Consider the following 13,452-nt stretch of genomic DNA (forward strand, 5'->3'; position numbering starts at 1 on the left):
TAAAAGTATCCCTGACCATCTGAGGGGAGGGCAGAACCTTCAATTAACTCTCAATTTTACAGTGGTGTAGTGGGTAGCACTTTCGCCTAGCAGCAAATAAGGGTCTCTAGTTCGAATCCCAACCACAACACTACCTGCCTGGAGTTTGCATGTTCTCCCTGTGCCTGCGTGGGTTTCCTCTGGGTACTCCGGTTTCCTCCCACACTCCAAAGACATGCTAGTAGGTTAATTGGATCCTGTCTAAATTGTCCCTAGTATGTATGAATGTGAGATAGGGACCTTAGATTGTAAGCTCCTTGAGGGTAGAGACTGATGTGAATGTACAATGTATATGTAAAGCCCTGCGTAAATTGACGGTGCTATATAAGTACCTGAAATAAATAAATAAATTATTGGACACCACTCTCAGCCACCAATTCCTGCACTTTTTTGTTCAGCAGCCATTTGGAGTTAAAGCACCAGCATCCTGGATTTCTCTGACCCCCCCATATCAATGCTCAGCTCCAGCGGGGCTTTATCTGAAATGCCAGCGGGAAAGTAATCAGCCGACCGCATCAGAGCTGTTCTGGAGCAGGATGCCAAATCGATCCGAGACCCGGATCTGTGGGGAGAGGAGAAATGGTAGCACGTTTGTCTTGAGGGTGTTTAAATAGCCAAACCTCTGTAACGTTGAAGGTCTGGGCCAAATGCACAAGGTCTCTGGAAGTAATCCTTTGAGGATTTGAGGAATCAAGGGCCAGCTTTATAATGGTGTTGAAGTCCCCAGCCCAAATTGCCCCTGAATAGTGTACAGAATCTCAGGAGAAAAGGGGGGTGGAACATACACGTTAATGAGAGCTATGCGTACATGTTTCACATCTAACAACAGGATAACATACCTACTTCCTGGTTCCGTGGAGACACTAACCACCTTGTATGGAAGAGATTTAGTGATCAGAATGGCGACCCCTCTGGCATAGTTGGAATATGTTGCATGAAAGGCCTGCCAGACCCAAGCTCTACAGAGGGGCAAAATTGTGTTGCCCAATAAATGGGTTTCCTGTAGGAAAAGGATGTGCGGTTTGTGCATATTGAGGTACTTAAACACGAGGGTACATTTACATTTATTGTTAAGCCCCTGCACATTCCATAAAACCAGTTTAAGTGCCATACTGAACCGAAGAAATAACACGAGGATAAGATTTAGAAGTGACAAACGACTGGAGGAGAATAAAGAAAGTACAGATCAGGGAGCAAAACAAAGGAGGGCCAGTAGATGGAGCCGCCACACCGCACAACCCACTATGCCATAAAACTATGTACAATATACAGTAAAAGAAAAAATGAGCCAATGGAGGACAGTGGTACAGGGTTGTTATGTAACTCAACAGGTTCCTCTTCTTCTATAAACTGCTGCTGCTCTGAGGGTGTAGAAGAGCAGGACAAGGGTTCAAACACTCAGTAGTAGCACCCAAATGAGAGCCGGTGATTCACAAATAACCATGTTCCTGAATATCAGCCACAGATCTGCAGCAGTGTACTAACTGACTAGGCACAGGCACTGTAACGAAGAGTAAACTATAGCACACATAGAAAATCTCTACCCTGACCCCTCCCCTCCTGAGGCACCCCCAGGGGCGGACATGTTTCCACACCCAGTGAGGAGGGAGACCGGTCCAATATGTTGATATGTGCAGTGAAACTTGAGGGTCAAGGTGTTTCAATTAATGCAGTGTGTGTAACCCGCAACTGAAGGCGTTTCAAACGTGGTTCCCTCACAGTCAAAACAGGAGGAAGGAGGAGGGGCTGTGGGCTTACTGCAGGGTAGAAAGCCATGCATCCGCCTCAGCCGGGGATTCAAAGAATTGGACAGACCCAGAATGTTGCATCCGGAGGTGGCTGGGATAGAACATACTATATTTGATGGTCTTCTATTGGAGACGGCAATCGACATCATTGAAGGTCTTCCGCTGCAGCTCTGCCAAGAAGACGAGAAACAGGAAAATAGATGCATTGCTGTAGAAGAGTGTGGGGTGTTTCCTTGGTTCGGAAAGGATTTTGTCCTGATCCCGGTAGTTGGCATCCAGTAGGTACACGATAAACATGTTCCAACACATTTGTTGCGGATACCTCGATGAGACCCAACAGGTCCTTAATAAAAGGATTCCGCAATCTCCGCTGGCGCATCAACTTCCTCACCTTCAGGAAGCCCCAGGACCCTCATGTTGTTGCGCTCAGACAATTTTAATTTTTATATTTTTTAAAAGCTCTTTTCCTTTTATTTCTAACTTTGATTATAAACCATATAGGTTCTAGTATTGGCCTTTTAAACTTATTGCCCAAGGGAATATACAGTATTTTGCAGTGTTCACATACAGTCTTTATGAAGAATTCCCCCCAGTCTAATGCCCTGTACACACGATCGGACATTCCTACAACAAAATCCATGGATTTTTTCCAATGGATGTTGGCTCAAACTTGTCTTGCATACACACGGTCACACAAATCTTCTTGGAAATTTGTAATGTCAAGAAAGCGGTGACGTACAACTTGTATGACAAGTTGAGAAAAATGAAGTTCAATAGCCAGTGCGGCTCTTCTGCTTGATTCCGAGCATGCGTGGAACTTTGTGCGTCGGAATTGTGTACACATGATCGGAATTTACAAGAACAGACTTTGCTGTCGGAAAATTTGAGAACCAGCTCTCAAATTTTGTATGACGGAAATTCCAATGGAAAATGTCCGATAGAGCCTATACATGGTCGGAATTTCCGACAAAAAGCTCCCATCAAACATTTTCCGTCGGAAAATCCGACCGTGCGTATGGGGCATAAGTCTTGGAGAGTAGCCCTCATCCTTGGAAAATTCTCTCTCTTAAATTTAAAGCGTTTGTTATTCCAACACTTCATATTCCTGATGTGTGCCTGCTGTACCATGTACAGTAATACCTTGAAATACGAGCATAATTCGTTCCAGAAGCTTGCTTGTAATACACAGCACTTGTATATCAAAGCGTGTTTCCCCATAAGAATTAATGGAAACTCAGATGATTCGTTCCTTAACCACTGTTGGTGTATGCAGTACTGTATGTAGCCAGAGGTGCGGGGGTGCTGGTGTATGCAGTACTGTATGTGGCCAGAGGTGCGGGGGCGCTGGAGAACTCAGAGAACTAGGAGACACTCGGGAGCTGTTGACACTTCTGGGTGCTCTGACACACATTATGCCCACCCCACCAAGCTGGGAGTGTCTCCAAGTGTCTCTGAGCGTCTCAGAATCCTCCAGGAAGCTCTGGGAGCTACCAGCGCCCCCGGACCTCTGGCCACCTACGGTAATATATACACCAGCGGCTTAAGTTCTGCTCGTCTTGCAAGACAGTGCTCACATATCAAGTCAGGATTTTAAAAAAATATAGCTTGTCTTGCAAAACGCTCGTATACCGTGTTACTCGCAAACCGAAGTATCAATGTACTTGTATGAAAAAGTATCCTGCTCTCTTTATGTTGCTTCCTTTATGTGAAATCCCTGGTATTCCTGGCATTCCCTCTGCTCTCCTATTAAAAACTGAACCAACACTAAGCAGGAGAGCACACCTTGGTCAGTTCTCTAGCTATGCTGGGAACTCAGTGTACTCTCCTCCAATGATCAGACTTGTCCTGACACCCCCCCCCGCTGCACAGCCATTCACTGGGAAGCTCAGTGTGCTTCTGCTTCTCTTTTTCCCAGCTCTTAGGCAGCTGAGAACAGAAGGAATTTGATAATTTATAAAAAAAAGGGAACAAAAATATTTATAATGTAAAAATGTTTTGCCTTTCATTTCTATTTTAAACTGAATTGGTTGTTTTACAAGGTGATCATTCACAATCACTTTAAGTGTTTTTATATTTCCAGTATGTGCTTGTTGTTTACAACTAACATTAAAGTGATTGTAAAGGAAAACAATTTATAAAAAAAAATGTTCTCTTCTCGGGCCCCCCGCCGGCAATCTGGGCCCCTCTTACTTGCCGAGTGCCCCCAAAGCAAGTCACTTGCTCTGGGGGCACTCGTGCATGCTTGCTCCCGAGCCAGCTCTCTGCGTCCATAAGACACAGAGAGCAGGGCTTAGCCCCCCCCCACTCCTTTGTTTGACAACCAATAGCTCCTGCTGCTGCATCGCAGACAATAAGGAGGGAGAGACCCGGGAGGGCCTAGGACAGTGGCGTTGGGAGGGGGGCTGACTGAGGCTATAGCCTTGAGTGGGCCCCCAAAAACCCCCAGGTCTCAGTATAAACAATTACAATTATTAGTCCTGAGTCCCAAGGCCTGGGGTTGGCCGGGAACTCAGGGTTACTGGCCACCTGACCTGAGGCCACTTTTGGGCCGATCCTGGGTGGGTGCACGCCAAGCTTCCTCTGAAGGGAAGGGGTGGCGAGCGCCGCTGATTTACACAGAGATCTCTATCTCCCGCTTACCTGACGTGGCTGCAGTGTCACACACAGTCCCACCTCCTGGACCGGCTCCTATGATGGACATCGCACTGGTCCAATGCCGGAAGAAAGATCCCCAGTGCTCTCCTCTTCTGATGGGCACTGCTGTCTGATCAGGCTTCATGGGCACAGGTAAGGCTGAGCTGATGGGATGGGCACTAATCAGGCTGTAATGATGCCTGATGATGATGAGGCTGCATTAATGGACACTGGTGGTGAGGCTGCATTGATGGGCACTGGTGTTGAGGCTGCATTGCTGGGCACTAGTGAGACTGAGCTGATGGGCACTGATCAGGCTGCATTGATGGGCACAGGTAAGGCTGAACTGATGGCTGGGCAATGATGAGGCTGCATTGATGGGCACTGATGAGGCTGCATTGATGGGCATTGGTGAGGCTGAGCTGTTGGGCACTGATGAGGCTGCATTGATGGGCATTGGTGAGGCTGCATTGATGGGCATTGGTGAGGCTGCATTGATGGGCACTGATCAGGCTGCATTGATGGGCACTGGTGAGGCTGCACTGATGGGCACTGGTGATGCTACATTGATGGGCACTGATGAGGATGCACTGATGCGGCTACATTGATGGGCACTGGTGAGGCCATATTCTTGGGCACTGGTTAGGCTGCATTGATGGGCACTGGTGAGGCTGCATTGATGGGCATTTCCAATGCCCCAGCACTGATCTTCACACCCCCTTCTGATGTCAGAAGGGGGCATCGTGGGATCCAATCACTGGCTTCTCATAGAGAATATGATATTAACAACTTTCTGACTGCCCCACCCAGATATACTGCTACAGGGCAGTTACTCTGTGGTGGATTACATATCCAGTACGTTATCATCGCTTCCAGGTGGGGGGTGCGCACGTGCGCCCGCCTCCCTAGCTGTGCTGTGATTTGTTACAGCACAAGCCAATCAGCAGGTCCCGGACAATGATTGATCACCAGGATGGGCTTGATGTGCTCTGTCATTCATGGAAGGGAGCTTTCTGTTGTAAACCAGTGTTCCAAACACTGACAGCACTGACAGCAAGATTGCGTAGCAAAAATAGCACACATTACAGATTGTTAACCCCTTGATCGCCCCTAGATGTTAACCCCTTCTCAGCCATGTCATTAGTGCAGTGACAGTGTATAGTATTAGCACTGATCACTGTATTAGTGTCATTATTGATGTCAGTGTCAGTTAGTGTACACCCCAGGCAGCATCAGCTAGTGTCAGATTGCCCACCACATTATCACTATAAGTCGCTGATCACCACCATTACTAGTATAAAAAATAAATCAAAAGTCCATTATCTACACCAGACACTATAACATTTATGCAAACCAAATATTATACACTTATTTGGAATATTTTTTTACCAAAGACATGAAGCAGAATACATTTTGGCCTAAATTCATAAAGAAATTTGATTTTTTTATTTAGATATGTTTTATAGCAGAAAGAAAAATTGAGTTTTCTTTACAAAATTTTCCATCTTTTCACAAAAAATAAAAAACCCAGCGGTGATCAAATACCACCAAAAGTAAGCTCTATTTGTGTGAAAAAAATAAATAATAAAAATTTCATTTGCGTATAGTGTTGCATGTTGCTTGAATAGCAAAAAATGCTCTGGTCATGAAGGGGGTAAAATCTTCCAGAGGTCAAGTGGTTAATATTTAGAGCTAATAATGCCAGAGGTAGTTGATACAGGGAATATCCGACTCCCCAGTGGGGATTTTTTTTCCCCACTGGAACGAATTGGATCATGCTTTATTGTTTTATTTTGCCTTCCTCTGGATTAATTGTGGGTATAGGATTTTGTATATGGGGGTTTTCATGATCTTTTTCATGTTGGTTGATCTAGATGCACTAGTGTCTTTTTCAACCTCATTACTTATGTAGCTATTGTAAAGATCGAGGTGATTAGACTCGAGTGGTGCATGCGTTTTTCAAAAAGTTGCGCCAGTCCAGAATTGCATTTTTAACGGCATGGCAGCCCATTTCAATTTAAAGGAACAGAAAATTCACAGAGGACAGCAATTTTCCAGGGATTCCACCAACTTGCACAATACTTCAGCCTCCTAGCTTACTCACTTGCTACACAGCTGCGTCAGGCCTTTACGCCTAGGCCTTGGGTCTGCTCCTCAGACCAACACAAAGGTTTCCTTGCAGTCAAGCTCTCTTAAAGCTTACAATCAACTCCTTGCTGCTCTGTCATGGAATACATTTGCCTCCTGTATGCTCTGGCTTCCCATGCAGTCTCTCTGACTCCTAGAAAGGATGGGAGTCCTCCTGCCTCCCATGCACAGACCTCCTATACCATACTGCATACTGACAGATATATAAACAACAAGCAAATGCTACCTACTTCCTAGCAAATAGGCATGGCCTGTATTATTATTATTAAGGTACTTATATAGCGCCGTCAATTTACGCAGCGCTTTACATATACATTCACGTCGGTCCCTACCCTCAAGGAGCTTACAATCTAAGGTCCCTAACTCACATTCATATACTAGGGCCAATTTAGACAAAATCCAATTAACCTACCAGCTTGTCTTTGGAGTGTGGGAGGAAACCGGAGTACCCAGAGGAAACCCATGCAGGCACAGGGAGAACATGCAAACTCCAGGCAGGTGGTGTCAGTGGTTGGGATTTGAACCAGTGACCTTTTTTACTGCTAGGTGAGAGTACTACCCACTACACCACTGTGCTATATACAAAAGGAAGATGCTAAAAAGTTACCTAGCTCAAATTATAGCAGATTCACAATCACTGTAGGCAACCAGGACCTCAGGCTTACTGTACAGAGATTGCAAGAGGTCAGATGAAAGTGTCCTCAGGTGAAGTTTCTTCTGGCGCAGACCTTCCTTGGTGTTATGTCATTACAGAGTCCTCTTCAGCTTAAATTGCTGGTCTTTTTATTTAGGAAACTTTACCATCCCCCAATGGGTGTGACCCCTTTCTCAATACTGCCTTTCAATAAGAGAAACATTTCCCAATTCAGCTTCTAGATGGCACTGTTGTATCATACATGCTATAGGTTATATAAGCCAAAGGGTCAAGCTATATTGACCACCAGGTCAATACCTGAAGTAACCATACCTGAATGCATCGTCTAAACAGAATACAATGGAAACATTTAACTGCCAACTGACATATGCCCAACATACAACAATAGCATCTACATTCTCATTGTATCCAACAGCCTTGAGTTGATAAGTGTCCATTTAAAGAAACCTGATGTCTGCTTCTAAGGCACAAAAACAGATTCTTCTATGTAAGTCTGAGAGAAAAAAAATCAGAAAACAGACACACACACACACACATATATATATATTTATATATATATATATATATATCTTTTATGGTTATTATTTATGGTAGTGTATGCTGAGTGGTAAAAGAATTGCACATACACATTATTTGGTGAAAAGGAAAGCACACAATCTTTCTGGTAGCACATTCACATATATATATTTTTTTTTTTTGTGTATATTATTTTTCTGCATGGTGTAAGTACAACATTATGGGAAATTGACAATGCGGTTATCAATTTAATTTACACTAAATACTCTTCTCCAGAAGCTTCCTGGGGAGGGGTCTAATATGCTCCACTATCACCTACCACTGCCAAAGTATTTTCAGACATGGGGCATCATAAGCCCAGAGAATGCTGATTTCAATCAATCTTACAGTATTGTTTTTCTCCTTTCTCAGCTATCGCATGCAGTTGTGTCCAGTTTTCCTTCGGTGTGCGACTTTGTCGCACAAAAGGATTTAACATTCAGTTCTAACCAGACAGTGTATTAGGTGACCCTATACTAGGAGTGATTTACTGTCTACACCACTCACAGGTACATGTGGGATGTGCAGATATCCCTAGTACACCAACCCACAGTAGTTGCAAGCTTATTCCAGCCTTACTTCTTTACCTATATTCCAGGGGATGGACTTTATTATATTGTTCCTTCTCATTTTCTAGGCGATAGTCACAATCCATGATAGCTGATATCAGTGGTGTCACTCTGCAAGTGATGGGACGCCCTTTGTGTCCTGTTCTTGGGCTGTGGACCTATGCGGATCTTTTTGATGACAGCATTGGCTCATATGACTGATCCCTGCTGGCAAATCGTTCTGACCCATTTTCTCTCAAAGTTGGATGCTATCTTATGTTGGTTTAGAAGTAACATGGTGAGAATATCTTCTAAATGTACTAATTTATTGTGACTTTCATGCTCTATGTTTTATGATTATATGTAAACATTATACCATGTCTGTCCCCTAGATGTTTTGCCTAATGTGTTTTCTTTTTGCAACATGTTTAGATAAACACTTACCTCACCATTAGCCCCTGAAGAAGAGGTTTCAACTTTCATAACCTCGAAACGCGTCGGGCTTCTGTTGTGCAGCCTTGCTGAAACAATCCATGTGGGGTTATTTGTTGTGTTACTGTAAACTGATATGCATATCTCCTTTGCTATAACCATCTGAATGCTGGCATCCACTTGTTTTATTCAATTCCTGTTACCTTTTAACTTGTGATAATAAAAATGTATATACTTTTTGATATATTGTTTGAAGACTCTTGCATAGAGAGATAAGGGTAAGATAAAGATGAAGCTGATATAAAAAGGGATCAGGTAAGTTTTGTTCAAGTCAACCCTCTCACTCAAAGAAATCTTCAGTTTCTTCCGTTGTTTGTGTCATTTTCCATTTCTTCCAGCTTGCTACTTTGGCATTGGCATCCACCAACCTGCATTCCCAATATCGATGACCATAGTCACCAGGACCAACTTTGATGCCCATCACTTTTGAGACAACTCTTTTATCCAAAAAGTAGGGACACGCCAATTAGGCTTCATCCTAGGTTTTATTTTTTATAAGGTAACTAAAATGGGGGAGTGGTCTGATAAGCCCCTGGTCAAATATTGTATATTAGACATCCATGGAAGAGCCGAGTCTGTGCCCAGTGTCAGGTCTATTCTCAATAAAGTCTGGTAAGTACAAGAACAGCAAGAATAGGCATTAAAACAATGTTTTTTTTAAGTCGCCATATGTCCTGTAAACCCAATTCTCTACAATACCTATAGAAGGGAGTATCCACTTGAGGACCAGCTGGATATCTATCTCTACTAGGGTTTCAAAAACTATTAAAATCCCCCACAATTAACAGAGGCATCCCAGGGTTATCTACCAAAAATAAGCCTACCTGGCGAATTACCTCACTATTATAAGGTGGGGGGATATACCCCAATATAAATTGTATAGAGAATATCTTACAAGCTAATAAAATATATCTACCCTGTGGATCCACCGTTTGCCTGCAGGAAAATTGTAATTTAGAAGAAATTAATATACTTGTACCTCTAGCATACATAGAGTATACAACATGATACTGGGTAGGGTACATTTCATTCTGCAATAAGGTAACCGTATCCTGAGGTAAGTGCGTTTCCTGCAGGCAGACTATCGATGGTGCATATTGACTCAGAGTATCAAACATAGCCCTCTTCTTGATGCGGCTCTTAATTCCTCTTATATTCCATGATAATATTGAGATTTCAGTCGCCATCTTCCACTTTATATATATAATCTAATATTGGTAATAAGCCTATATATCAATATACAAATATCCACCATCCCCTTGCAAGGCAAGAAAAATTTTTAAAAAATACATAATACCTGTAGACAAAGAGAAAGCTTGGACATATATCCATACAGATATTAATGGAGAGAATAGGGACATGAATATATAAACTGTTGGAGAGGTAAGGGTGAAGATGAGAGAAGAAAAGAAAAAACACAACCAAAAAAACAAAACAAAAAAACACCCACAAAACACATGCGCATCCACAGACAATGAATGCCAAACAATTTCCCGCAGGATGATGTAAGAGGGGGGGAAATTACAATAAAAGAGTTCATCCAGGCTTGCAAATGGGCCTTTAGCCTATAGCCCAATAATAGAGAAACAAGTTTATCCAGCTATACTCCACGCTGGCTCCGCCTATAGCTGAGGAAAAAAAAAAAGCATCTCGGCTTCTCGAGAGAAACTTTAGACAAACTATGTAACAGCTGTATAGCAAGTCATATAGCAAAACTTATTTAATTACACCAAAAAAAAAAGCAAAAAAAAGGAGAATAGAAAGACTGCTCCGTCTATTCCAGCCATCAAGCAGTATTCTTGCTAGAAGCAGGGAAGGTCAAATGTTGCTAATTTCTGTCAAGCCAGCTATTAGCCTCTTTAGGGTCAACAAAAAACATAGTTTCCCCCTTAGCCACAATCCGGAGTTGAATTGAATTTGAAGGGTAAGAAGATGCCTTTTAATATCTATAAACTGAGCTCTCTGTTTTTGAACTGCCACGGAAAAATCCGGAAAGAAAGAAACTCTGTAACCATTAGCTTCGATATTGCCCTTAGTACGGGCTAGAAAAAGAGTTTTATCTCTATCTCTATAGTGGAGCATTTATAAAATGATCGGTCGGGGAAGGTTACCCGGAGGAGGTGGTCTAGCAGGAATACGATGCGCCCGTTCTACTGAAAAGAAGGAGGTAAAATTTTGTTTTTCAAAAACATCCAGCAGCCATTTTTCAATAAACTCGACAAGGTTCCTCCCTTCCATGTGTTCTGGGAGTTCAAGAATGCATATATTATTCCTTCTAAGTCTATTTTCAATGGAATCTATGCGATTGGCATGGTATCTAGATTGAAGTCCCACTGCTTTAAGTTCTTGTTGCATGCATCCCGACTCCTTCTCTATAATGGTAACCTGATTCCCTAACGCTAATGTGCGTTCTCACACCTTCTGCATGTCTAGATGCATAATGGTAACATCCTCCCTTAAACAGTTGAACTGAGTAGATAACGTATTTAAGGTATGGTTACAGTTCTGTATAGCCTGAAACACATCTTTAAGAGTTGGTTCCCCCTTTGAAGCAGATAGACTAGGCTTGGAAATATCGCTTGGGGAATAGGCACCTAGTGCAGAGCATCCACCTCTCTCCCCTCTCTCAGTCATAGCCATAGCCATACAATCCTCTGCTTGCCTTCCCCATGCCCTACCTCCGTTACCTCCTATACAGCTGTAGTTTCTGCTGAGTTCACCGCACTCACTGGCTCCTCCGGGGTCTCTGGCCCTGGTCCTGCAGACTATATAACAGGCATAGTAGGGGCATCCTTACCCAAATCCAAGTCATTAATGGAGCTCCATGCAAAGCATTTGAGCTTAGCAGTCGCCGCTTCACCACGCTCATCCTTCTCCACAGTCAGCGTACATCGAGGGAGTACATCAAAGCTGACATGTAAGCCCTTGTCTGACCTTTCTCCAGCCATTCCATCCTCTGAAATTGCATGTTCCAGCCTCTCTCTCTTCTCCAGGACCCCTCCCCGCTCCACCGTCTTTTCCTGCTCCAGCTCCAGCGTCCTTAAGCCTCTTCCCCATTGCTCTGGTAACTGCTCTGGTAGCCAAATGCTGATGCAGGGTGGATCCTACTGATTACCCTGCTAACGCCCCTGGTAATAGCTCAGTAGCCGGTATAATGCGGGGCAGAAACCTCCAGAGATGCCTCGCTAATCTTTGCCCAACACTTTTATTTCCTGCTGGGGCTCTGGGGAGACATCTGTAAGTTCAAAGTTTTCAACTTCCTCTCCCATTCAAAAAAGTCACTCTTCTTATAAAGGTTGACATTAGAGCCAGAAGTCTCAGTTTTCTGCTCTATCACAGAGACCACCTTATGTGCCTCCTCTGTCCCACAGATAACAGACACATCATTGGCATAGGCCATAACCCTCAAAGGCAGCACACCAGCAATGCCCAAAGGCACCCCACACAATGATCCATCCTCAATCCTTTTTATGAAGGAGTGAATTGTGAATGCATTTACCAGGGAGCTCAGGGGGCTGGTTGGTAGGTTTGAACTAGGAAATTCCTTTACATGCATTGCCATTCCAGTGCTCCTTGCTACAAAAGACCAGTCATAGGTGGGGACAGTGGCCACTTTTTTGTACCTGAATATATTGGTCATGCAACGCATTGACGCCCTTGCTGCCATAATGCTTTGTGCTGGGTGTTCAATGTGACCCTGTACCTTTATGGAGGGGTGGCTCCTTCCAGGCTCACCTGCCCCCTATCTATCCATTATAAATGCATGTGCTTCCAAGATGGAGACCTTCAGTAGTGAGGGACTGCAGGAAACAGGGTGCCTTAGCAGGGCCTGCAGCTTACGCATGTATTTACAAATGTGTGCAACTAAACCCCTGTTCTTAACGCATATTGTTAGACAGGTCAATTCAATTGGTTGCTGCCTGGTTGGTAAGTTTGAGCTTGGAAATCCCTTTATATTTCTTTGACATACGTTGCCATTCCAGTGCTCCTTGCTACAAAGACCAGTCATAGGTGGGGGCAGTGGCCACTTTTTTGTACCTGAATATATTGGTCAGGCAACGCACTGACGTCCTTGTTGCCATAGTGCTCTGTGCTGGGTGTTCAGTGTGACCCTATACCTTTAAGGAGTGGTGGCTCCTTCCAGGCTCAACTGTCCCCTACCTATGTGCTTCCAAGATGGAGACTTTCAGTAGTTTGCTAAAGCATAGTTAGTCACAAACTAATAAGCGCCCTGGCACTGCATAGCGGGGATGTGTAATGTCAGTATCTATCACTTGAAGAAGTTCGTATGATTATTTAGTATTGTTCCATTTATACTCTGGGATGTGTAATGTCAGTAAATACCACTTGAGGGAGTTTGTATGATTATTTAGTATTGTTCTACTTATACTCTGTGTTTTAAATTTGTTTTTAGCCTTTAATTAAATAATTTTAATCATTTATGTTATTAAAATTATGTGGAGATTGTTGTATATACAATTGTATATTTGTTTAGCATAAAAGGAAGCAATATGATGATCCGATGAGTAACCACTGTCACTATGGTAACCAGGATGCCATTAGACATAAATAAGGAGACTATGGCATTTTAGGGATATCCTTGAGAAAGTCACATGGTCTGTGATGTAATGCA

Source organism: Aquarana catesbeiana, linkage group LG05 (assembly GCF_042186555.1).
Source record: "Aquarana catesbeiana isolate 2022-GZ linkage group LG05, ASM4218655v1, whole genome shotgun sequence".
NCBI classification, from domain to species: domain Eukaryota; kingdom Metazoa; phylum Chordata; class Amphibia; order Anura; family Ranidae; genus Aquarana; species Aquarana catesbeiana.